The sequence below is a fragment of the Struthio camelus genome, chromosome 2 (genome assembly GCF_040807025.1).
Source record: "Struthio camelus isolate bStrCam1 chromosome 2, bStrCam1.hap1, whole genome shotgun sequence".
Lineage (NCBI taxonomy): Eukaryota > Metazoa > Chordata > Aves > Struthioniformes > Struthionidae > Struthio > Struthio camelus.
The window spans coordinates 132,763,198-132,788,531 of NC_090943.1; the positions used below are offsets into that span (position 1 = coordinate 132,763,198).

At 37.4% G+C, this 25,334-nt stretch overlaps 1 long non-coding RNA gene across 3 annotated transcripts; it reads right to left on the reverse strand.

The window, feature by feature from the left end:
• Window positions 1-156: 156 nt before the first annotated feature.
• On the reverse strand, window positions 157-25,265 carry LOC104143157 (uncharacterized). 3 transcript variants are annotated; one of them, XR_011139199.1, is made up of 7 exons: window positions 24,893-25,265; window positions 23,287-23,481; window positions 20,616-20,772; window positions 20,373-20,467; window positions 10,054-10,449; window positions 7,268-7,511; window positions 157-4,888 (listed from the first exon to the last, which is right to left on the reverse strand). It is a non-coding gene; the product is annotated as an uncharacterized lncRNA (long non-coding RNA). The 3 variants fall into 3 exon arrangements; XR_011139200.1 differs by lacking the exon at window positions 10,054-10,449 and having other exon boundaries at window positions 157-4,885; XR_011139198.1 differs by lacking the exon at window positions 10,054-10,449.
• Window positions 25,266-25,334: the final 69 nt, after the last annotated feature.

Sequence of the window (25,334 nt, forward strand, 5' to 3'; positions counted from 1 at the left end):
CGTTTTTCAGAACTTTTCCTTCTGAATTATTTATTTTTTAATAAAATAAGTTTATTTGGTTTTAAGGGTATTCTGTGACATGGTCCGGTGCCTCCGCTAATTGTCTAGTACTCCGTTATATCTGAAGGTCTTCCTCCACTTTCTACGGTGCTGCTATGCCTGTGGGGCCTGCTCTGTTTTTTGATTTCTGTCGCACTCCCTCTTCATTGAATAAAGTACATATTTTTGAAATACTATAATGCATTTTTTTTGAATAGCTTTTAGTATTTTCTCAATTTTCTCAAACAGTAGAAATTATGTTGTCATCTTTTTTTTTTGGCCATCATTTTCAGTGTTTTTAAGCTTTAAGTTTGCCCCTAGGCAGAGTGTAACACATCTCTGAAGTCCTCACTGTTTTCAGTATGGTTAAGTGTGCAGTGTTTTGGTTTTATGATTTGATTTTTAAATTTGCTAATCTCAGTCAGTATCCCTAGGCTTGTCATATAGGGCAAGCTTACCTTCCACTTTTTAATACTGTGTAGAAGACCCTTAGTTATGAGTTGTATAGTGTTAGGGAATGTGCTTTCTCAGTAATTCAGCCTTGTGAGACAGGAAGATCATTTTAAAGGTGTAGCACTTTTGGATTTCTCCTCTGGAAATGCAGAGATATTTTTCTTTACTATGGAATTCATTGCATCTACAGAAAGTGCTGAAGTATTGGATTCAAATTACCAGTGAAAATCGATGTTTCTGTCTCTGGGCTAATTGCACTTCACTAATGCGCTCCTTCTCTAAACTGGTGTCTATACTGGTTGAGGCTATATTTGTGGGGTACTTAACCTACTTACAAATAGAATGTATCAAATTGGGTCTTTTCAAACTTTAGAAGAAACCATAGGAAATAAGTTATCCCTTTCCACATCACTTCATAGTGAGACAGCAAAGCAGAAGTCAATGTACAGTTTAAGTTGTTATGCCAGAATTTTGTATTAAAAAGTATTTTTTGTAAGATATTGAAGATAAACAGACATCCTTTGCAATTCTGCTGATTAGAAATCTGTTAACTTTATCTCTTTGATAAATTATACTGTGCCAAACTCCAAATAAAAACACAGAGAGGTACCTCTGTCATGTTTATTAACAAGTAAATTTTGTCCAGGGCTGTGGTAGTATGATTAATACTGACTTAATTAATAATGGCAGGAAACTCAGAATCAGGTATGGCTGGTTTTATACCTTGCACTGAAGAATACCAGTTCAGCAGCAGATTTTTGGATTAGCATAAATTAAAAGATAATTAAAGCAAATCTAAGAGACTGACTCATCATTTTATCTTGCAAATATTTACAGCTACTCCATTAAAAGTGAATCCCTCTGACATTTCCACTTTATTCAGAAGCAGTCTTTTTTTTCCTATAATTACTAATAAAGATGGATAAAGCGCCACTGTCAGTTTTATCATAGATTGCTGTGTAAATCATACGTATTCATGTTCAGCATTAAATAAAGTTCATTTCATTCTACATTCTTCCATGACAACTCTCTCCTTTGGGGATTAAAGAAGCCTTCCTTTCCAGAAATATAAATGTAAAAGCAACAAGAAAACATGAGGTTTGATATACAATATGGCTTCTGCAGCCAGGCTGTACTACAGGGACATGGAAAGTGGAAGTCATCAGTGAATTCAATACTGTAGTAAGTTTATCCTCAAGTTGTGTAGTTATGCAAGACAACAGAACCATTAAATGTTGATAGTTTTGCTTTCATCATGTGAAGAGTTTGGCCATTCCCTACTATTCTCACATCCATTGAATATATGCCTTTTAAGAACAGACACAGACACAATTTGGTCCAGTGCACAGGGAATAGAATCCCAGCAAAATTCAAGCTGAACAATCATGCAAGCCAGTCTATTTTATAACCTCTTTTTCGATTCAAATATCTTATCTTATTTGATAGGAAAAGCAAGCCATGTTAGAGTTTGACTGGTAATACTGTGGAACCAAGAACATCCCCAGTGATGCTGTAACAAAAGTTTCACTATATTCATTAAACCTACAAGTACATCTGACATATTTTGATGTTAAGAACATCAGTTTCACTCATGACATTTAAAGCTCTTTCTCTTTTTAATAGAACAGATATAACAGCAAAAAAACCATAAAATCTTCTATTTGACTTTTAGTCTTGTTGAATAATAAAACACATTTCACCGTTTTGATAAATTGTGTTAGAGTGAAACTTACCTTCAAGTCCCCCCTTATATCCCAATAGAGAACCTACCATTTCCTTTGCCATTTTGTTCCAAAAGTTGGTTACATGCACTGTTAGAAGTAGACACTTCACTTTCAGATTGAATTTGTTTTAGACTCCAGCAACTGTTTTTGTTTATGCCTTCTTTCATAAACCAAATAACCCTTTCACACTTAGCATTTTTTCCCTTTCTATTTCTTCCTTTTCCTATTTCCCCCTTTTCCCTTCCTATTATACATTGTAATCAAATCATCACTCAATTTTTTTTGTAAGATAAACTGATGAACTTATGTCTCCTGCTCTAGTCCTTGAATCATTATTGTAGCACTTTTCTACATACACTTCAATTTTCAATATACTTCAGAAAAAATGTTAACATAAGAACTGCATGCAGTATTCTTGGCCTAATTTGTAAGCATGGTAAGCATTAGACTAAGTCACAGGTTGCTTCTGCAATTAAATCAATGGATTCACAAAACATCCTCTCTCACTCTTTTCAGTCTCACAGTGCAAAAAGAAACTGTAATAGTGAATATCTAAGTTATATTGGTATTAGATATTTAGTGTCAGTATAGTTTGTATTGCTTCACTGAATTAGACAAAGCTACTCTGTGGTAAGCACTTACAATACAACCTTGGGGAGTTGATGCTTTAAGTATGTTGGCTTAGTTAAAGAAGCAACATTTTCAAGTGTAGCTAATTTCTGATTTTGCAGTTTCAAACAACTCGGACATGCAAGCTTCTCTACTCTCTACTGATTTATGTGGGTTGACAACTTCAATCTCAACTCAGTGATGACATTTTAGTATCAACAATAACTATTCAACTGCTGAAAATTTTAGCATTTCAAATGATGGAAGAACAGCGAATCCTACAAAGGCAGAAGCTGAGTATAAAAAGGAGAAAATTCAGAAAGACGTATGAATACAAGAACAAGGGAGAGAAAGAGAAAAAAAGTAAAGATAGCAAAAAGAAGAAATGAAGAGCAGAAGCAGAAGGTAGGCGATGCTGAATATAAACAAGTTAAAAAAATTATTTTTGAAGATAACTGTAACTTCATTACATAAAACCATATCCTAGCTTTGCAATAATATCACTTTGTTGGTGGAGAGAAACTTGTAGTTCTAAAGGAATATAGATGATAGTTTTAAAAATATTGAATTGATGTTTCCATGTTATGCAGGACGAAGGCAAGGATAATTGCTACATTTTCTTGCTTTGAATGTAGCTGAGCCAAGAGCAACAGTTTAAGGTATTGAGAAATTTGTCCTCAAATCATGGTTCCATTGTGACATAAACTCAGGTGACATTTCTAGTTCTGACTAACAAAATATGGGAATTTCTTTAATATTTATTGATGAATTTGTTAAAAAAGCAATTAACAATTCTGAAACTTTTTCAGCTAATGACTTTTCCATAAACTCTGTCTGGTAATATACATACTGTATTTTCAACTAAGCAGCCCTCAGTTATCTTGTATTCTGAACCATGAAAAGGTTTGTGCTAGGTAAAATCTAGTTTTATCATTAAACAGAGCAGTGATATTTACATGGTTTCACAGTTAAATGATAAATGTTTAACAATATTTACTAGCATCTTATTAATATGTACTTTTAGTAAAAATTTAGATAGACCTCTTTTTCTCCATTCGCCTATGCTTGCACCACTCCTCTACTGGAGACTATGGTTCTCTCACGTCTACAGGTTTATAAGCACAAATGCACTCTTCCTTCTCTCAGCATAAAAATGAGTAAAGTCAGAAAATATTCTACTATTTTAAAAGCGTAAACTAACTCATCTACAATTAAATAGCTTAGAGAAGGAATGTCTCACCCAGTAGTCCTCAGGGAGCTGCAATCCTTTAGAGGGTGATGGCAAACATCTCGGACAGTCTAAACATTACTCACTTTTTTCTACCAGCACAACTATAGACTACAGAACTGTCAGGAGCCCAAATAATTTCAGTTCAAGATAAAACACAAAACAAGACTCTTCTGCCCAGAGTAAGCAAATAATAATATGCTGCATCTTTAAACACAATCAGTGAAGATGGCATTTACCCATTGGACATTATTTTACCCATTGGACATTTTCAGAAAAAGCTCTAGAGGGCAACCTAACCACCGATTACATCCTGAGATCAGGTTTGCAGAGGTGACAAACATCAGCAGCTCCCATATGCCATACTCCAATATTCCCGTATTCCATTCCACATAGTTCCATACTATTTAAACAGGCCAAAATCATTTCAGGTTAGATTTTAAAAACAGAGACATCAGTAAGTTCCTGATGTCTGGGGGGCCTGATTTTGTTTTGCTTTACATTCAGTGTTATATCATTGTAACTTCCACGGAGAGTTACTCCTTATTTAAACCATTCAGAATGGCTGCTGGACAAGCAGAATGTACTGGACAAGCTTTGTGGACAATTCACACAGTACCTTTGCACAGCAGTGTCTCTATCACAATAAGACAAAAAAAATGTTGCCTATATTTTAGACATGTTGCAAAGCACATCTTACATACCTGTAGGACTTCTTAATCTCATCATGTGTTGCTCCCTTTTCTAGAGCCAGGATTTCATATAATGCTTCCCCTGATGTTGACAAAGCACGTTGCCTTTGTTCAGCCATGTTAGCAGTGCATTACCAAAGCTGCTAATGTAGAACAGAATTTAAAATAGCAGGGACTGTAAGTACATATGGATAGTATTTTTTAATGTTCACTTTAATAGAATTTAATCAAGTGGCAAACATGTAAACTGCTTAAGCAATTTACATGAAAGTAAAACTAAAATAAAGTCTCCTCTAAACTGCCCTCCATTCCTCAAGATATCTGTAAACATTAAAACAAAACGCAAAGAACAGCTCCTCCTGTGTTAGATATGACTTTTCTTATTAAAGGCTTGATGTTGTTCCCATTGAAATGAGCGGCCACATTTTCGTAAGCATTAATACCTGCATATAGCACTTCCACATAGTTTTATTTATGTTTGTTTACTTCTATCTTTTCCAAGTCTTAGAAGAATAATTCTTTTCATTAAAGCTACTGGCTTTTTGCAGTGGTATAAGAGCTTTGTACCTCTCAGTACGGCCTTTTTAATGCCATATATTGGTGAATTTTTGTTTTCTCAGCAGCACAAGGACTCAGATTCAACCTAACCAATCTTAGGTACCTAATTTCAGTGATTAAGTATGAAACTTAGTCATGCTAGGCTCACTATATTGGCAACAGACAGAGATACATACTCAGAGGACAATTTACCAAACACTTCCCTCTGATAAGCTCTACGGGGAGCACAGGATAACTGCATTCCCAATTCATGTGCCTATGGATAGGTGGAATGAACCTATACCTAGGCAGCTAGACTAGACATCAAGAACTGACCTCAGTATTATAGAAATAACCTTTTATTGTAACCTTATGCATACGAAATACTGAAATTAATCAAGATCCTATCTTATTTTTGGTGTGATTTACAGCACAGGAATCTGGGCAGAATTCACAACGAGTTGATAATAAATTTACCATGGTGTCCTTATTGTGTATCACAAATAAAAGTTAAGCATAGGCTGATAGATTTAGTCCATTGCACATCTTTCATTCATTCTTTCATGTATGTTACATGTAAAATAGACAGACAAGTAATTCTCCACTGAATGGCTCTACACCTCTTTACAGTTCAATCCTTCAGAGGAACCAAATATTTTTAAGCCAAATCTAGATAATGCTATGCAATGACATGAAAAAAACCTCATATACATAATTTAAAACACCAGGTACAGATACCTATACTTGGAGTATTTCACAAGAGAAAGCTGCAGCTCTTTGATGGCAAAATTGCCACAACCAGACTCTCGCTTACAACCTCTTCATTTCATTATGTGTTGCACCTTTCTCTAAATGTTGACAAGTGACCATAGAAAAGCCTGAAAGTGATCAGTAACCCTGGTCTTAAGAAAAACTTCTGAGAAGCAAATAGTTAGGTAAGACTACCCGCTCTGCTATTTCACCCTTCTCATTGCTGAGCCAGAAACACTATCTTGCCCCTACTTATGTATTATTTACTAGGCCACATTTTGGTTCAGAATCAGCAGTGCAATATCTTAAAGCTCTTTAGTTTTCCCCAAATACCATGTAAGTACACACAAATATATAATAAACTGAGTAACTCTGGCACATAGTATTTGATTTACAAAGAGACCTAAGTTTACTTATATTCACTTTCATGTTTTCTTTTTCTAATAAATAGACACATAATTTAGGGTCTTCTGATCTCCTAATAGAACCAATCCTACTAACAGATGTAATACACAAATCATTAATTAAAGGAATCAAACCTTTGTTTTTAAATTACCAATTAAGAATGAAATTATATTCGAGCTTATGGATATTACTTTACCATCTGCAGTAGCTACAGTGCTACTTGTTAGTAATGATAAGTCCATCACATGTTTAACATGATCTTAATCCTGGGCTTTATCCTGATCAAACTGGGATCACTCAGGGCAGATCAAGCCTGTTAATATGCAAGATAATGCTAGGCAACCATGTGAAGTCACAGATATAGAGCATTATTGAAAAATTCCGTTATGTAATGCTGATAAGCTACATGGCAACACTGAAGTACAAAACAAAATTAAACTTATGAATTTTATTCTGAAGAAGAAAAGTCATAATTTATACTTCCTTATGAAATAGCTTTAGTAACCCAGTCAGCTATGGAACTGAAAACTCACTAGCCTATTCAGTCCCTTAGTGATTAATCATCTTGAAGGTGTACCTAGTAGGAGTTATTTCTTATTTATTCGAAGCAGTCATATAAAATACTAAAAGAATGATGAGATGACACTTTTCTAGAAAATACTATGAGGGTGGGACCCCTGTGAACATCAAATTTTTTTGCACAAAGTTTATACTATCCAGGATTAACTAGCTTATCTAGAGGTCATAATAATATGCCTTTTATTTTACCATACCCATAATTCATCTGACTTTATGCTGAAAAATGAGGCAAAATGATTCAAATGACATACCTGCTACAAAAAGTGATGGAACACAGTCGGGTGGGTGCAAATTCACATTATCAATTCAATATCTTGATCGTTTTTAAGTCAACATAGTCCAAAAGGAAAAAAGCAAGTGCCATCAGAAGCCCTGTTCCACAGAAAACGGTTGCTGCATTTCATCCTTCACATTCAGGGTTAAACAGGTCAGTGGAGTTTGATTACTCTTTTTGTTTGTTTGCCCCAGATCCAATTGGTTATCTCTTAGGGAGACCTACAAAGAATGAATAAAATATTCATGAACCTAAAGGATGATATACCTGAGCATTATTGACACCAAAAATATTTCTCACCCATGTATTTAGTTAGTTGTTCTGCTGTGTTGTTTGTGCAGCTTTCTGCATGTAGAGGCATTAAATTTATTTATAATTTATATACTATGGTCTTGCTCTAAAGTTCATTTCTCTAAGGCCAGCTTTCAGTTAGTTTTACTATATATTCTCTTCCAGAACAAGGTTAGCTGAAGAGGATCCTTTAGGAATCTCTTCTAAAATTATATATCAAAGCAGAGGATATAGGGTGGCTTCTTTTGTTCTGATGGAGCATCTCCTCTAATTTATTCTATTAAAAATCTGGAGAGCCATTGATTTCCTTTGGAATGGAGAAGATTGTAAATGTCACAGGCTTCAGAGGGCATCCTTGAATCTAAAAAAGTTAATTTCCTTGACCACCTGATTCCAATTGTATGTTTTATATAGACTTAAGTCTTGCAAATGCATTCATGGAGCCCTATAACCCACAAAAGTCTGTTTAGGCAAGACTTATAGGAGCTTGTGCTTAGACTCAACTGCAACACTGGAACTATAAACCAATACATTTTTGCAAAACGAAGTACAATTAATTATGACCATATGAAAGTTTTATTTGTGAAAGAGAAAGCAACAGTGTGACTGATGATCTAAAAACATTGTTGAGTGTGCGTTTGTTAGTGGGAAGCATGTGATTTCAGCATTTCTCTTGTTCTTAGCTGCATTCTTTAATTGCAAACTATCACTCAAAATTCACCTTTGACAAAAGGTGACAAAATAAGGAACATTTCAACCTGAAATGTATTTTTCATAGTAATGAGAAGTAGCACAGCCAAAATATATTTTCCAATACGTTAAAAACAGAGCAGGTGCAACTAATTCTATTATATCGTGTAAATACAATAAACCAGGTTATTCAACCAGCTTGCTTGATATCAAGCTTTGAAATCACGGCTCCTTTCTTGCAAAATAAAATAAAATGTACATTTTTAATGGTAAGAATAAATTAAGGAATAAAACACTAAAAGGAAGAAAATAAAATCACTTTGTTACCCAAAAGTACTGGGTTACCCAAATCCCCAGTATTTAAGTACATCCCATTATCAAGAAAAACATCATTATTCTGCAATCTTTTAGTCTTAGACCTACTATTCAGTGTGAATACAGCACCCTCTGGTGTTTTGAGTTATCATTGCTTTGTACCCTACATTATTTTTCTTGCAAACACTCCTGTTTGGAGAAAATGAATATAGCCTCTTCAAACCTATTTTTTTTTCCTTTTGGGATTCTATATCCTAAGCACATTTTAATGAATCTTTGAAATATTCGACATTTAATGGTTGTCATAATGCTCAAGATCAGCAGTATTATTTAGAACAATACAACTATCTACTACCTATTCACTCTTCTTGTTAATTTTTATTTTGGGCACTGTAACACTTAATAGTACACCATGATCCCACTGCACCAGGCAGTGCAAAAGTACAAAACAGTCCTAATCCCAAAGGATCTTATATCTAAATAAGTGTTACTTGCACTTTACATTTAATTTATATGTTGCATGCATTTCAAAACAGACAAATCAGAACATGTCTGGAAATGCAAAGTTGCATATCAGCCTACAAAATATTTGAAATGGGGCCTAGGCTTAGCAGGAGGTCCAGGGCTCCTGCAGAAGCCCAGGGCAGCACAAAGCCAGAACTAGGGGCTTAAGAACTCCAAGTCAGGCTGGTCCGTCCTCCCACTGCTCCCCCCTTTTTCCTGGCTCATAGCAAATTCAGGGACTAAGAGCCTGGAGCTCGAAAACTTACAGTACTACGCACACATGCACGAAAAGGCTGGCATCATTGCTCAACAGTAGTCTGAATTTTTAGCTCTCAAGGCAAGGAAAGAAAATTTTTAAAAGCTGAACTTTTTTGTTAGTTTGTTGTTAATATTGACATCGTCAAAGCATCTAAGAGATATAGTTAGACAGAGCACTCCTGACCTTCCTGAAGAACCTACAGTTTCTGCCACTTTCTCTCCAATAGTGATAGGGGAAGAAAATCCCTGATTTTACTAAGAGAAATCTGGGCAGTGAAATAATTATCTTGCTGCCATGTGTTTGTAAAGCATCTCAGGCTGCTTTAAAAACTGCTTCCTATGCCCTGTTTATGTCACTGTTCCCTAATTTATAGAATACTCTCACTTGCTTAATGTCCAGCCCTGATATAGGCTTCCAAACTCTTCCTTACTCCAATACTTTCCTAAAGTGACTAGTATTAACGCTAATTTTGTTCTGCCAAAAAGGTGGTAAGAACACAAGCAGAGATATTGAAATTGATGTGGGTGACTGTCTAGAAGTGAGATGAGAAAGAAGGAAGATGAGGAGAACGGAACAACAGCTCTTGCTGGTTGGTTAGTTTTCACAGGTGCATGAATGGCACATGGCCAAAAATAACCCAAAACAAATAAAGCATAAAGATATGAGTAAAGTATGACAGGTTGATGGGATGAGAGAATACATACACTGAGAGACGTAGCATAGCGTGGTACTGTGTACCACTTTCTTCTTTTGGGGCGGGATCCGTCTTTGTTCTGTATTGAATGCAGTGTTGTGGTGATGTCAACATTAGTAACAACCAATTGAGCAAGCTAATTAAAGGGCAAAAGAGTGAGCAAGTAGAAAAGGATGCTTCTGCCAAGATTTACCGGGCCTCTGGTTCAGGCACAGGGATTGATTTTTGCTAACAAGGAGAGAGTAGTTCTGAAGAATGAACGAATACACTGTTGCAGCTATGTCTGAAATTTTTTTTGTTTTTGTTGACTCTTCTTTTCAGCCAGCTCTGCTTCAGCAGTTGATAAACGTCCAGTGCTCTCTCTGAATTGTACTGCATGCTACCCATTAGATATTCAAATAATCACCTAAAATGGAGACAATTGTTTTAAGCATCTTTCTCAGGAACCTTCTTAGACTTTATACAAGCCCAACAATTCTATGGCAAGAAATTACATTCTTGTTACCGCGTTTCTCTCTGTAACAGAACAGTCACTGCCATTATGGTCTCAAAAGTAATAACAGAATTAATTTAAATAATATGATTGCATTGCATCCATTTTTAAATACATACAGCTACATTGGAAGGAAGGTATTCCATCTGGTAACCCATCTGCAACTCCATCTATACAAGCAGTAAGTATTCATAAGAGAACATTCATATATTTGAATTCTCTGAACATATTGTGACCTTCTGTTACTATTCACATAGAATATCTCAATGTAAATGTATGTTGGGTTTTTAATACCTTTCAACAACTACATTATAAAAATAAGTAGCAAACTCAAGAAGTATGAACCTCAAAAGAACAGTCTCTTGCATAAATATCCAAATTGTTCATGCCTTTCTCCGGTCAGTTTGACACAAAGAGGTAATCCAGAACTGAGTCTTCCTAGATCATTCAAGTATATCCAGTTCAAAGTCTCGGTGAACTGCCCAGGTGACATATGTATAAACATTTTTTTCCTAGAAATTAAATTAGAGGCTTAAAGAGGAAGTTTTAAGTAGTAATAATATACTTAACTTTTTCAACATGATATCCAGTGGAGCACTGGGAATTTTATTTTGATCTGCAGTTTAAGAGTAAGTTCTGTCTCTCCGCTCTAAAGTGGAACATGAAAGTAGCTGTAACCAACATTTGTTTATTCCTTAGGAAAACACAAATAACTAAGGAGTAAATCAGAATAATCTGTCTGGCTTTAAGGTGAATTTCTTTCTGAAAAGTAAAGGATGTTAAGTTCCTAGTTTATGTAACTTTCAGGTGAGCTAACTAGGACTTCAAATATAAGTTTTTCCAGAGAGTCTTCTATCCCTTATTTTGACAGTGTCTTGATAATTTATTTTGCAAACAGATGAAGTACTTGAAGGAGTTATTCTACCCCTACTTAAGTTAACAATCCAACAGTTTTGTTAGCGCGGTTATTCATTTTAGCACAGTCTGATCAGCTACAGTGAAGAATCAGGAAGATTATCTTGAGCAGGATAAATAAGTACTTTGAACTATTTTCGAGCTCATTTTACCAGAAACAGATAAGGAAATTGCAATACCACATCATCCCGGAACCTACACTTCAGGAATCAACAGCTACTTTCAGTTCTAGTCTACAAAGTACAACCTTTCTTAGCACTGAGACAGCTCTCTCCATTTGTTTCTCCTTCAGACAGTCCAGATAACCACCCTTTGACACCTTTTGTGGTCTTTGTCTAAGCAAGTTCTTTCCTGAAATCCCCAACATAATTCTGAATTCTACCTTGACACCTACCTCCAGCTATTCTCTCCACAGTTCCCACAGTCTGGCCCCTTGCTTAAATAGTTACCAGAAGGGAGGGGAAGCAGCAGGGGAGACGGCAGACTGTTGCCATTTCTCTTTAAAGCTTCATTAATCTATATATGGGATTTATTACCCTGTCACAGAAATGATTGGTGAGAAAGGTAATCTTTTCTGAGAGTGCTGATGCGTAACTGTCTTAGAATCAAGCTAGCTAGAGATAGAAGGGAATATCTGTCCCAGTGGTTGAGTTAAAATCAAAGAATTAAAGCAAAATGCTGTTCTAGGAGTAGAGAGATTACAGACTAAGGAACAAGAAGACAACAGTCTCTTTTTTTTTTTTTCAGTGCATGTCACTTGTTAGGAGAAAGTAAAGATTTCGTAAAAGTTCATTTAATTACCACAAATATTTCACCAATAAAGTAAATAATCAAAAACCTAAACATGGATGTTACTATTCTCTAGATATTAGGTGTAGAAAAAGCTGCTGGAAATATTTCCCAATAATTCAGCAAAGACTAACATTTCAGTAAATTATTGTTTTTATTGCTAACCATTTTTTTACAACTGTTCTTTCCCCCCCCTTATTATGACAAGACCTTTCAGCTGAAAAATACTCAAAACTGAAACTTAAAGGCTGAACCTGCAGGCTTACAGTTGGCTTAAGTCAATCTAAGGGCTGCCAACAAAGGAATAGTCCAAACGTTCATCCTTCTTTTTACTTCTGTTACTTTTCAGTTAAATCAGCTTGCTAATCTAACTCACTCCAAGCCTGGCATCATTATTAGCTGATGCAATGGAAGTGGTGACATCACACCTTTTCAGCAGAGGTAAAGTCTTACATTGCCTTCAACTCACCACAAAACCGCACCTTAAAAACTATATGCAGGCCAAAATACCATACCTGTGTGAAGCACAGGTAAATTCTATGGAAAACAGCAGCAATTATGAGAATTAATACTCCTTCAGACTACTCCGTTGCTATAGCATCAGCCAGTGTTTGACAGTATAGTAAATATTTTTGACACTGCTACTGCCAGATCTGTAATGCCTGAGTGCGTGACACAAAGTGCTGTTGCCGTTGAAATACACTTTGCCAATTCAATTTGTTCAAACAAAACTTTGACAGGTTAACTTTGCACTGGCAGGATGACTGCTCGAACAGGCATTGTTTACCTACACAGCTCTAACCTTTTGTGGTTCATGCACGCCGCGTTCGCGTTCTTCTGCAGCCAGCATAAAAGCAAACAGGCAGCGTTAAATTCTTATGATGCGCTCTGCTAATTTGACAAAAATGTAATCATGTGCCCACACCTGATCCAGATCAAATTTGTACTGCTGGGTGATGTGGCATGGCATAGATCCAGTGGTAATGATTGTGGAACCACAGCTCTAGTCTAAGGCTTCTTCTGCAGATGAATTATCCGCGCAGGAGTCTGTAAATACAGAACGTGGCCTATCGCTGTGGAAACAGCTTGTGTAGGCTCTCCAGAACATGCCCTGATCTGCACAAAAGAGACATCCCGCAGTTCATTGCCAAACCACCTTTTCTCTACCCTTAGAGGGAGGGTGCTGGATTAGCCTCTGAGTGAGAGCATTAAGCAGAAAAAAAGGAAATTACATGTCTGAGGTTTTTCTTTTGGGCAAGTCTCTTATAAAAATAAAGGAGTGTATAAGTGTCTTTGTTTCACTGCCAAATTTTATAAGAACTAATTAAGACCAAAGGAGAGCTTCATTTTCCTCTTTATTCCATATAGAGAAAAGCTAATGAATTTAACCTATTGATTATTTTGCAGTTGTCTGGTTTAATTTGATTATGATTGAGAAACAAAGAGGTAGTGTCAGAGCAATAAGTTGCCAAAGCTACAGAATGGTCACTGGTGAATGACCAAGCTGGGTGACCAAACCTCAGTTAGGCAGCTGTGACAACCGCGCATGGTCCGTTCTTTAGAGCAAGAACCCAGTATTAGAATGATGGCCGCTGCCTAGTAGTTGCTTATTTCAAAGTCAGACAACTTATCTGCAATAAAGTAAATATAACCATAAAAGCATAGAGTGCTGGTATGTATTCCCTGTTAAAGGACATCATGTACTTTTCAACTTCATGATTTATCTGTTGACTGCAGTACAAAATTCAGATTAAAAGTTCAGTGATGAAAAATATCAATAAATGAAGAATTATGCTTTATCAGAAAACAAGCTTTAGGCATAAATGTTCACAGGCATTAAAATAACTCATATTTCTCAGTTTAGGCAAATCAGTAGCAAGGCTTTAATTATATTTAAAAGTCCTATGGACTTTCTGGAAGAATCATACAACATTTAATAAAGAATTTTACGGCTGCTGTAATTTTAATGCCCTCTTGATTCAGATGGTGAGATCCCAATCCCATATAAATTAGTGGCAAAACTGCCAAATGAGATTTACAGAAAAGTAGCACCCAATCATTTGCAGCTTTTCATTATAAATTTTTCTGTAAAATCCTATACATGACTGGAGAACTTTATAGGTTTTACTCGCATTGAATTCTACAGGACTTTTTCAAAAGTGTTTTTTGGGAAAGGATGATTCTCTTTCAGGGAGGCAAGGTACTTTATTTACTGGCTTTCCTTTAAAAAAAAAAACTCTGCAAACTTTTAATTTTTATATCAAAGTATTTTTCAATTTACAAATATTGGACAAGGATTCCCTAACTGTGGTATTTGTAGCACTCAGGTACATCAGCTATTTAAGAAAGCATGTGCAGTCTCTGAGGATGTGCTGCTGCTCTGCTGCCTTTAGCATACCACTGGTCTCCAGCCAAGGTTCACTCTGCCTTAGCTCATCAAGCGCTGTAAAAGTCTATTAAGTGGAAATTGGAATATCTCTGTATTTTGAATAACAGCTAGTTTTCTAACTTTGCACTGTGACATGTCTATTCTAACCCAAAATAGCCAGCCTGGAGAAGTAGAGCTAGGCAAAAGCCTCTTGCAGTAATGGATTTTGCCAGTTGTTCCTTTTCTTATTTGCATATTGTTTATAAGTAACATGCAATTTTAATTAAATTATTGGTATAGATTAATTACAAAACAATGTTTGTTCCTACATTTGATAAATAGCAATTATAAATAAGTTTGCATGATGAGTAATTGATTTTAAAAGTTCATTTCTTTCTGGGTATTGTTTAAAATGATCGATTCCATCTAATGCGTCCGCAAATGGATAGTCATGCGTATACACATGATGAAGTGACAGTAACAAAAAATACATCTGAGAACTGAATTACAAAGCAATTTCAAGTAATTATTTTTGGAATTCATGCAGCTGTTATGTTTAGAAGCATGACTTCAGACTATGCCTTGTTTTTTCCCACACCTTGTTGTGCAAATAATATTGATTTGCAGTGTGTTAGTATTAGTTATGATTTCTAACAAATTAAAGTCAGTTCTCCTATTACGTGGGAATGGATTATCTTGGCTACAGATGCATTGATGTACAGTTTGCCCACAGATCCTCCAGTTCAAGATCAGGAGAAATATAGCTAGTATTTCAGCAAACTAGAACTGGACTCTTTGTGCTCTGCAGGAAAAAATTATGATCTTTTTTACAGTCTTCACACCCTTTTTGTCCTTTTAGACTAGATATTGCAGAATATGTCTTTCTACTTAATTTAATCATGAATTGACTGTATAAGTAAAACCTCCTGCATACACCTGACTGGATGTCATGGTTTTCTCTATTTTTAGGTATTCTATCAAACGTGCTGTTCTGGTAATCTTAGACAATTGGCAAACTATGACATTTATTCAGATTTTATACAATGTAGAATGAAGTCGTTTAGAAAACAATTGTATTAACAAACACTCAGAGACCAAGCTGAGATTAAATATTATAAAAGTTGCTCAGCTTCTTAGGCCTATACTTGAAAAAGTAGCCTACAAACTTCCAGTCATGTAATTTAACCTAGAAAAATGCTGACATGTTATTGATTTATGTAGACTTAACTGATATTCTGACACATAGCTAAAGGGTGTTGTCCGTAATTCCAACTGAGCAAAGCATGTAAGAACATGTTTAAAATTAAGCATATATTTTGTACCACTAATACCAATTAAACCATATTTTCATTGCACGTTCTGCCATGCCCATCTTATGTCATACAAATATTCATCGGAGTATCTTTATGTGGGATTTTAAAGCCAGATTTTCTAAAATGAGCCACTTGCTAAATTATATAGTATCTGAGAAATCCCTTACACAATCCTGATTTACAGCATGTATCTGAGTTTTTATGATACAGAGGATGTGGTCTAACTGTTGGCTGACTCTAAAAGCAGCACTCCCTTCCCACCAGGTATCCTGTTTGTCTGCGTCCCCCACCCCCCCTTTTTTTTTTTTTTGGTAAGGTTAATTTTCTGCCTATTAAACTCCCTAAACTCTATTAGCTCATTGCAGAGAAGAGCACCAGTACTGGTAAGAGCAAACAGCCAGAGTGGAGGAGTGAGCTGGAGCAGAAAGGTCCCTTTCCACAGCAGCATGTAGCCTCGCACAGATGTATTTTACAGCCACATCTCCAGTGTACTCCACACGTTTAAGAGGCCCAGGCTATGTCTTTTACGGCACTGAAAACCCCCTCAGCTTTTAAACAGAAGACTCACCTCTAGTTAAATCCAAAGCTGCTTTTAAAAAAAATGATTGAAAACTTCTCCAAATAGTCAGACTAGCTTTCATCTGAACATAAAAGTCAGTTTATCAGAGTTAATCCTTTTAGTATGCACTTGTCTTACCCGAACAATTTTCTTTCATTTGGTCAAGACAAAGGAATTCAGGAATTTCTGTAAACTAACCCTCCCATCTCTTTGTTGCAGTTTTGTTGACATACTGGCAACATTCCTTCCAGTTTTAATTGGATTGAACACACAGAAATTTACTGAGTTGTAAATCAGACGGGATTTCAGCCACCTTTTTGCTGCTGTTAAAAACAAAAGGTCTGGAAAAGAATAAACCTAAATATAACCAGAGGTGGGCTCTTGAAAGCAATGACACCTCCTCATTGTATTTGTTCATGCAGTTAATGGAGAGACTGACAGAATGACAGATATTTTTTCAGACTTTCAGGGAGAAATCATGCTAAATGCTAACCACAACATATCTTTTCCTTCACAGGGAAATGCTACAACTTTATATAGTGGAAAAACAAGAACTATTGAAAATACTTAATCTTCTGAATTGCTCTGAATGGGATTATTTTCCATTTCTGTTGGTTTTGATAGGAGAACATTCCCACCATTTAGCTGGAAAGCAAGTATAAAAAGATAAAATACTTGATTAATATTTGATGCAAGCTCAGATTTAATGGAGAAACTAAAATAGTATATTTCCGCATCCTTTAAAAGGACATAAAAAATGATTACATGAAACATAAAGGGGTAAATTATTTTGATCCCTAATTAATATACATCTTTACCACTAATATAATCCTCTGAATATATTTGTTAAATCTAATCTTGGTTAATATTTATTTCAACTTAGTTCCTTTTGTGAGGCAATAATTGCACAAAATGGTACTTAAATAAAAGTGAAATTGAATAGCAAGAAAAATCAAAGTGCAAGAGAAAGATAAGTAAGAAGAGAAAGACTGTTAGGTTCCTGAATGTAGTCATCCAAATTATTAGATGTGCAAATACTGCAAATTATCTTAACCCTGACTTCTAATCTGCTTCATACACCAAAAGGAGAGTGTTGTTAATATAACTTTTTTGTTGCTAGAAATTATGTCATAATTTCAGCACATATAACAAAGCAACTTTTCTAAATTCTCATACAAATAAGTTTCCGCAACAAGGGAGTGCACTCTTATTTAATACAACCAGAAATAAAATAAATTAGAACATTTTTGGCTGAAAAATTTTAGTGTTACTAAGAAATGTCTCATTTTTGAGTTTTAAATAACAGCAAATGGCTTGCCTTTAATTTTTGACAACACATCACAGTAGGATTAAAAATATACTGTTGCTTCAATCAAGTTGGTATTTTGGAACTTCAGTTGATTATTTCACTTCTAGAAATGCTGATATTCTGAGTTTTAACGTTACAAGACATCTTTACCATCTGCTGACAGGCCAGTAGAGAATCAGATGGGACATCAGCAATCTGAAATAGCACTTAATAACAATTTCAAAACATAAAAGTAAGATTAAAATTGCTCCCCCAAAAATCCTTGTTGAGGCCATGCTGAAAATAATGATTACACATTCATGCAAAGAAACCTAGAAAGGATGCACATTTTTAATAAGGTATTGGGACAACATCCTATAAAAATATTATGAAACCAAATCAAAATGAACAACTACATTTTCTATAGACCAAATGGGTGATCAGCGCTCTATTGCTCCTCACAGAAACTAATAGATACTGTTCTCTGAATGGTATGTTGAGAAATGATTGAGCTATTTTGATTGGCTAATGTGCAATGCATTAATTATGTCTCTTCACAGAGGTCCACAAAAACTTCCATTACCAACACAAAAAGCTATGAATTTCCATCTTCTAATAACAGTGCTAAACTTGCAAGCTGCACCTCTGAAACTGCACCTGGGGTTCTCATATCCTCCCACTCTGATATTGAAAATGCTCTGCACATCAGCTGTTATTATGCATGTAAAAATGACACAAAGAGCAGCTTTCCCCCCCATGCTTCTGTTGACACCTACACCTTCAGTCTTTTTAACACTATTGTAGTATGAGGGTTTTAATCCAGACAATTGTAATCACGGAGAAAACCATTATCGAATGGTTGAGACCATTTAAACTGTGTGCGTTCTAGCAAGCTTTCTAGAAATACACTTAAGAAACAAGAACAATAGAAAATTACTGCCTTTTCACAACTGTTCTTCCTAATAATATCTTTATTGGAGTTATAAGAAGATACCCTTCTGACAATCTGCAGCTGTGTTCATAACAGACTTGTTTGTCTGATTCCATGCTCAGTCCCTGTTTCTGGAGGCTATAACTTGTCAGTAAAACTCCAGCCTTAAAGTAACTACAGAGGCGGATTCTCACTATTATAAGTAAAGAAAAACTGAAATCCTCTGGGATGAGTCTTTTTAAATTTCTGCTTCAGTGTGTTGCTTTTGCTGTAGAATTGGTATGTGTCCATTAACTAACTTCAGTTAGTGGAACTGAGGTTATCAAAACTATTGAAAATATTCTAAATATTTTTCAATATAATATTGGAAATACTGGAAAAATAGAAGCAAATCAAACAAACAGTCTGCCAAAGCAAGTCAAACCAACTTCATTTCCTTCCCTAGCAGAGTGACCTGTAGCTAATGGAAATGGACATGTGACGTGGTTTATCGTCAGTGACATTGCCCTTCTCACACTATCATGACACTATCATAAACAAAATCATGAATTCCAGCACATTTGACCAACCTAATGCAAATAAACTGAAGTATCTAAACTGGGGAAAAGGCTGCCCTATGCTCCTTTTTCTTAGTGAAGAGAAAGACAACTCCAAAGAACAACTTGAATAGCTTGCTGTTTTTCTCTTAATTATTGACTGTGAAAGTAGCCTAACACAATTACTTTCTAGGCTATGTGTCTAAAGTTAGGAATGATGATGCCAGGTCACACAATAGATAAAACTACTCTCATGTAGGTACAAAAATTATTGAAAAACATTCTCAGAGTTGTTATCAATAGTTCACAGGATACACTAGCTTTCTTCAGGAGGTCTCTTCCAGATCTTGGAATTATTCATTAATAGCACTTTCACTGCTGATCTGACTGGAATTGACAATAGGCTTATTAAATCTGCAGATGATAGAAACCTAGGAAAGACTGTAAGTATATTGAAGGACAGGACTAGAATTCAAAATGGCCTTGACCAACTAAAATAAACGGTTTGAGGAAATCACAGTGCAGTCCAGTAAAGGCAAGGGCAAATTATTACACTCAAGAAGGACTATTATAATGTATAAATAGAGGAGAGAGAAGTTCTGCAGAAAATGATCTGGTGGTGCAGTGGATAGCAAACTAACAGGATTCAGGAATGTCATTTTGTCACAAAAATTCAAACAAGCCTGACATAGACCCATAATAAAGCTGGTGAAAGATGACTCAAGGAGATGGATGCACCAAACCAGGAAAGATGTAGGCAAAGACAGTGCCTCTTCCTAGAGGATACTCTCTCACCTCGCATTTTAGAGTTAGACTCACTTTTCCTATGGTCACATGCAAATGTTATGACTACATTGTCTTTGTGAGGCTGTGCAAGGAATCAAACCATAAACGTCCCAGTAACGAATAGGAACTCATCCTTCAGAGGAAACCAAAAAGAGCTAATTTTTAAGATACTGACTGCAAGATATTGATAACAGTTCACAAAATAAATAGACCAGGAAACACTTGTGTTCATATAAATGATACTTCAAGTTTTTGGCATTGTAAATGTAATTACAAGTCAATTGTTAACAAGTTACTTTAATATGGCACGGAGGTAATGTAATTTCGAAATGCAATTTTTCCAACCCTCACCTTGAGCTTTCCAACTTTGGCTCCACAACTTCTCTCCATGACCCTTCTTTCTCTTCCAAATTGCTTAAAATTTTGGTATTCCATATTGCACCTTACTGAGGTAAAAAAAAAAATTCAAATATAGGTCAGGTTGGTAAAAGCAAAAAGAACTTCCAAAACTGGGAAAATCTATTCTCTCATTATTGCTGGCAAGCTGATTAACACTACCATAGTAGTAATTTCTGTGGTTTCTGTACAGCTTACCTGCATCTGCCTGACTCATCCCACATGAGGAGAGGAATTTTCAGTATCCAAATGTCTTACAGAATTCTGAGATGAAAAAGCCACCGGCTGCTGTTGCATGCTATTCTTATGAATCAATTCCAGCAGATGCATAATATCAGAATAAAAAGAAGAGCTTCTGGACAAGAACAAGGGAGAAAAGAAACAGGAACATCTGAATAGTCATAAGAATATGCTGGACTGACTGGCATAAGAAAACATGTTAGGCATGACTCAGAAGCAGGCAGAACACCATTGCCTGTGAACTTGCATATAGCTAGACTTTCTGTTTGGGCCTGAACAGAAATTGCTTCCTCCTGGTTCCACAGTTCTGTGATATACCAGGCCTTGCAGTGCATTTTGCTCGGATAGTCTGAGCATTAGCAGAAAACGTGTTATATTCAGGAAACACTAAATTTAATCTGTATGCACAGGTCGACTGCATAACATATACAACAGGTCTGATGCTTCCAGTAAAGTCAGACTCACATCGTCTGGGCCGTACTATTATTTTTTATGAGTGTATTCAGTGTGACTTGACCCAGATGTGCCAGATCTGTTACGCAAGCACAAACCAGCTGTGCAATACAATAAGATTAATCTACAGATAAACAGTGAACATATCTAGATTATCTAAATGTTCAGAAGCTGGACAAAATTCTTCAACTGGGCTGCCAGAGGTGTGGAAGTCCTATAGAAATATATAGCAATCTTGTCACACAGAGAATAACTCTGGGTGGAAAAAAAAAAAGACCTATCCAAAGAAAAGGCACATGCAAAAAAAAAAAAAAAAGTGTGCAACACTACACCTACTGAGAACACAAGAAATGGAGAGGATCCTCACAAAACAAAAAAGCTACGAACTCTCTTGTCCCTATCTTGATCATGTATCTGTACAAATACTATGTGTGTTCTCAGGCTACATCTGTGTTGCTACAGTAACTTTATGGTTCTTATTCTTGTTACCTTTGGTAAACCAACAGAATTAATACTTTAGAATAGTTTTTCCTCATTCTGTGTCTTCATACCATGGCTATAATACATATCTGATGGCCATGACATTTTGTTTACTTAATTCTGTTAATTTAATTGTATTTTTCATCTCTAAATGCTATTTTCAAAGTTCAGCCATGGTACATCTTTGAGAACTCTAATTTTCTGTTGCATAGGAACCTGTCAAAAGCATCCTCTTCTGTTCAAATTGTTCAGTTCCTCATTGTTAGCTGGCTGTGCCCAAAAGTGACAATCCGCTCAATGAAGTTAGTCCAGCAAAATGTTTTGCTGAAGTAGTTGCGTGATTTCATCGTCTGTTCATAGTAACGATGAAACTACGATTTTGTGATCTTCCATTTCATGGTTTTTGTAATGACTGGCCCCGCTTATATTGGTGATAGAACCAGTCATCAGCAATATTTCTTCATTGCAGCACTGAAAATGATAGTGATGTGTAAAAGATATAAACTATAAATGTGAAAAAAATCATGCAAGTTTTATTAATAGTATCCACATTTCAATAAATTCTGGTATGCATATTAAAGACTGGCATGATAAAGAAGACACAATATATAGGGCTTACAGATGGACTGTGGCACTTCGTAACACCATATCATCCTTTTTAAAAGCAAAGCACCATGGAGACTCCATGGTTCACATGGAAAGTGACCTAATTTAAACAAAGCATTGTGGACTAATACTTTGGTGTTCCTGTATAATAGTGAGAATAAATAAATCTCCCTGTGCTACAAGCTCTTACCTTGCAGTAGGGCAAGGTAAGTAGGCAGAATAGGTAGGATGTAAAGCGTAGAACAGTGTGCAGTCTTTTTGTAATTAATATATTTAGACAGAAAACGTGTGACTTAACGCCATAATTTTGTCTTTGTCTATCCTCCTAGGTTGGGATTCTTATTAATAAATTTGTATAGGAAATTATTGCCCAGGTAATATTAAAAGCTTTTGTATTTATTAAGAATAGTAATGTATGTTCTAAAAACAGAACACTTGTGCAAACAGTCACTGTCTGGAAAATCTATGCTTACTTCATAAGAATGTATTTCAAATTCCTTAAAGGTGTTTATATATAAATTAGATATCAAATGTCATTTGATTATTAGCAAGAAAGGGGAAAATAAAATGCTGATTGTGCTTTTTAAAGATATACCGGCTCAGATTGAGCGCAAGTATGACTTTGGAGGACCAGTTTCAACTAGTCAGATGGAAAATATATAGAGCTGATAGGAACTGGAAACATATTATCAGTAATCTTTATTTGATAGTCTGACCTTGTTAGATCAAAAGATACACTAGGTATATTCAGCGAAAGTAAAAAAATGTATCTTTAATTTTATACAAAATATGACATATTGCTCATAAATGAATTTTAGGTTGACTAGAGTGCAAACGCATGCTACCTGAGTATAGAAAACTAATGTGTTATGTTATTAGTAGGAAAGAACCAAAAGTAATTTTGAAAAGTGTTTGGGGGGAACTCCTGACTCCACTGAAACTGGTGGTGTTTTGTCATTAATTTAAATGCAACTGTGAGTTCATGTAAGCCAGCTAAATCTGAATAAAACGTCAAAGAATGTGGAATAAAACCTAACGTACCTTAATTTAAAAAAGGCTGTTTTTTTACAGTAAAATGTTATATACTTACTACATATTGTGAATTATTATTATTGTATGCTTTCATTATAATATTATATGGTGTGAATGCCTGTGACATTTTTATCTGAAGGAATAGGAGAAAAACAGCTTAAATTAAAGTTTTGAAGATGAGGCAGTTGATGCACTGTCCACTCTCATGTGTCCACATGTTCTGTAGCTATCCACCATGAACCATGGGAGAATTCTGCAAAAGAACAAAACAGATTGCTCAACTGTTAATTCTGTAGCTCAGAGTAAAATAAGCATTAGTCCACATCTATAAAACTTGTTTCTAAAACTAGTTCAAAGCCAACCACTCTTTCCAAAAGAAAGCCATGTCATTGCCTATATATAAATCATCATGTGAAATCTAAACCTTTTTGCGAGTAAGCAAGCACTTAATATTGTGCAAAATTATATCATATGAATCATTTTGCAAAATCTGATGTTAACTGGGTACAAGCACTTCATGTATTACTCAAAGAAGTCTTCTCTTACCTATTACGCTATATTTAGCATTTTTTTAAAATAGAGAAATAAAGAAATGAACAGACAGAAAGAGCAGCTGCAGGGACACGGAGAATGAAGATTTTTCCCAAAAACTGAAGCAAAGTTTAGTTCCAGCTGTCCCATCTAATCTGATGTACACATCTATACAGCGGATTTGGACCAGAGGACGCCCTGAATTATTCTAGTTCTTCCTCAAAGTATGATTTCTGCATTGGGTGATTCACCAAGAATCTCATTCTTTACCCATTAAAAATATCATCATTTCACCTCTTCACATCAGAAAAAAAAAAAGAAAAAAAAAAAACCCCAAACCTCCACACCCTGAAAGCTGAACTGCAAGGATTCAAATGCAAATAGGAACTCCTCCATGTATTGCTTTTTATCGATTATAATGAATTTTACTCGAAGCTGGCTTTTTCATATTTGATTTCTGAGCAACCGTGAAAGTCAGGTTTCCAGGGCCGTGCTGTCCTGGCCGGTCCCGGGGAGAAGCGGCACGTCCCCGCCGTGCCCTGCCCGCTGCGGCACCGGCAGCACAAACCTCTTGCTTTTGCCTCAGGGGAGGCAGGGCGGCGGCTGCCATCCGTCCCGCTGCCCCACGCCCCGCTCGGCTCCTCGGCAGCGCAGCCCCCTCGCCGCGGGCACGGCCTGGCGGGAGCCGGGTTGGGGGGGGGGGGGCGACGGGGCTGAGGCCCCACGAGCCCTTCCCGCTGTCCCGAGGCTCAGCGGCTCCGCACCGCGCCGCCATGTCCGGGGCGCGGCGCCTGCGGCCTCGCCGGCGCCAGGCAGGGCACAGCACGTGCTCGCGCCGGCGGCGAGACGGGACGAGACGGGACGGGACCCGCCGCCCGCGGCCGCCCCCTCCCCTCACGGCGGAGAGGGGGCGGGGCGGGGCGGGGCGGGCGGCGCGCGCGGCCCAAACCGCCCGCCCAACCGACCCCGCCGCAGCCTCGCCGCCGCCACCGAAGGCGCGAAACGGCGCGCGCGCATGCGCGGTGCCGCGGCGCACGGGGCCCGCTCAGCGCCGCCGAGCCGCCCTCCCGCGCGCGCGGCAGGGAGGGAGGGAGGTTGGCGGGAGGGGGGGGGAGAGAGAAGCGGGTAGTTACGTGATGACGCTTCGCGTGTCGCCAGTCGCGCGACCCACGCAGAATCCGTCCGGCTTGTGCCTCCTCCTGGGCCAGCGCGCTCAGGGCTGTTCCGACTGGGGGCGGGCGCGGCGAAGGCTTCCTCCCCTCTTCCCCTCCCTCCTCCTTCCCCTTCTCCTCCTCCTCCTCGTGTCCCCCCTCTCCGCAGGGCCCGGCCCCTTCCCCCCGGCGGAGCGGGGCTGTGCGGCAGCGGCGCCTCCTCCTCCTCGTGCCGGACAATAGGGGCGAGCGCGGCGTGTGTCGCACCCAAAGCGGCCCCCCCCACCCCCCCAGGCGCCCGCCCCGGCCTCGCATCCATGCGCGGCGCCGGGCAGCGGCGCTGACAGCGGCTCCCGCCGGCGGCAGCGAGGCCGAGGCAGAGGCGGCGGCCGCGCCGCGGGCTCCGGGCCGTCACTCGCCGCCT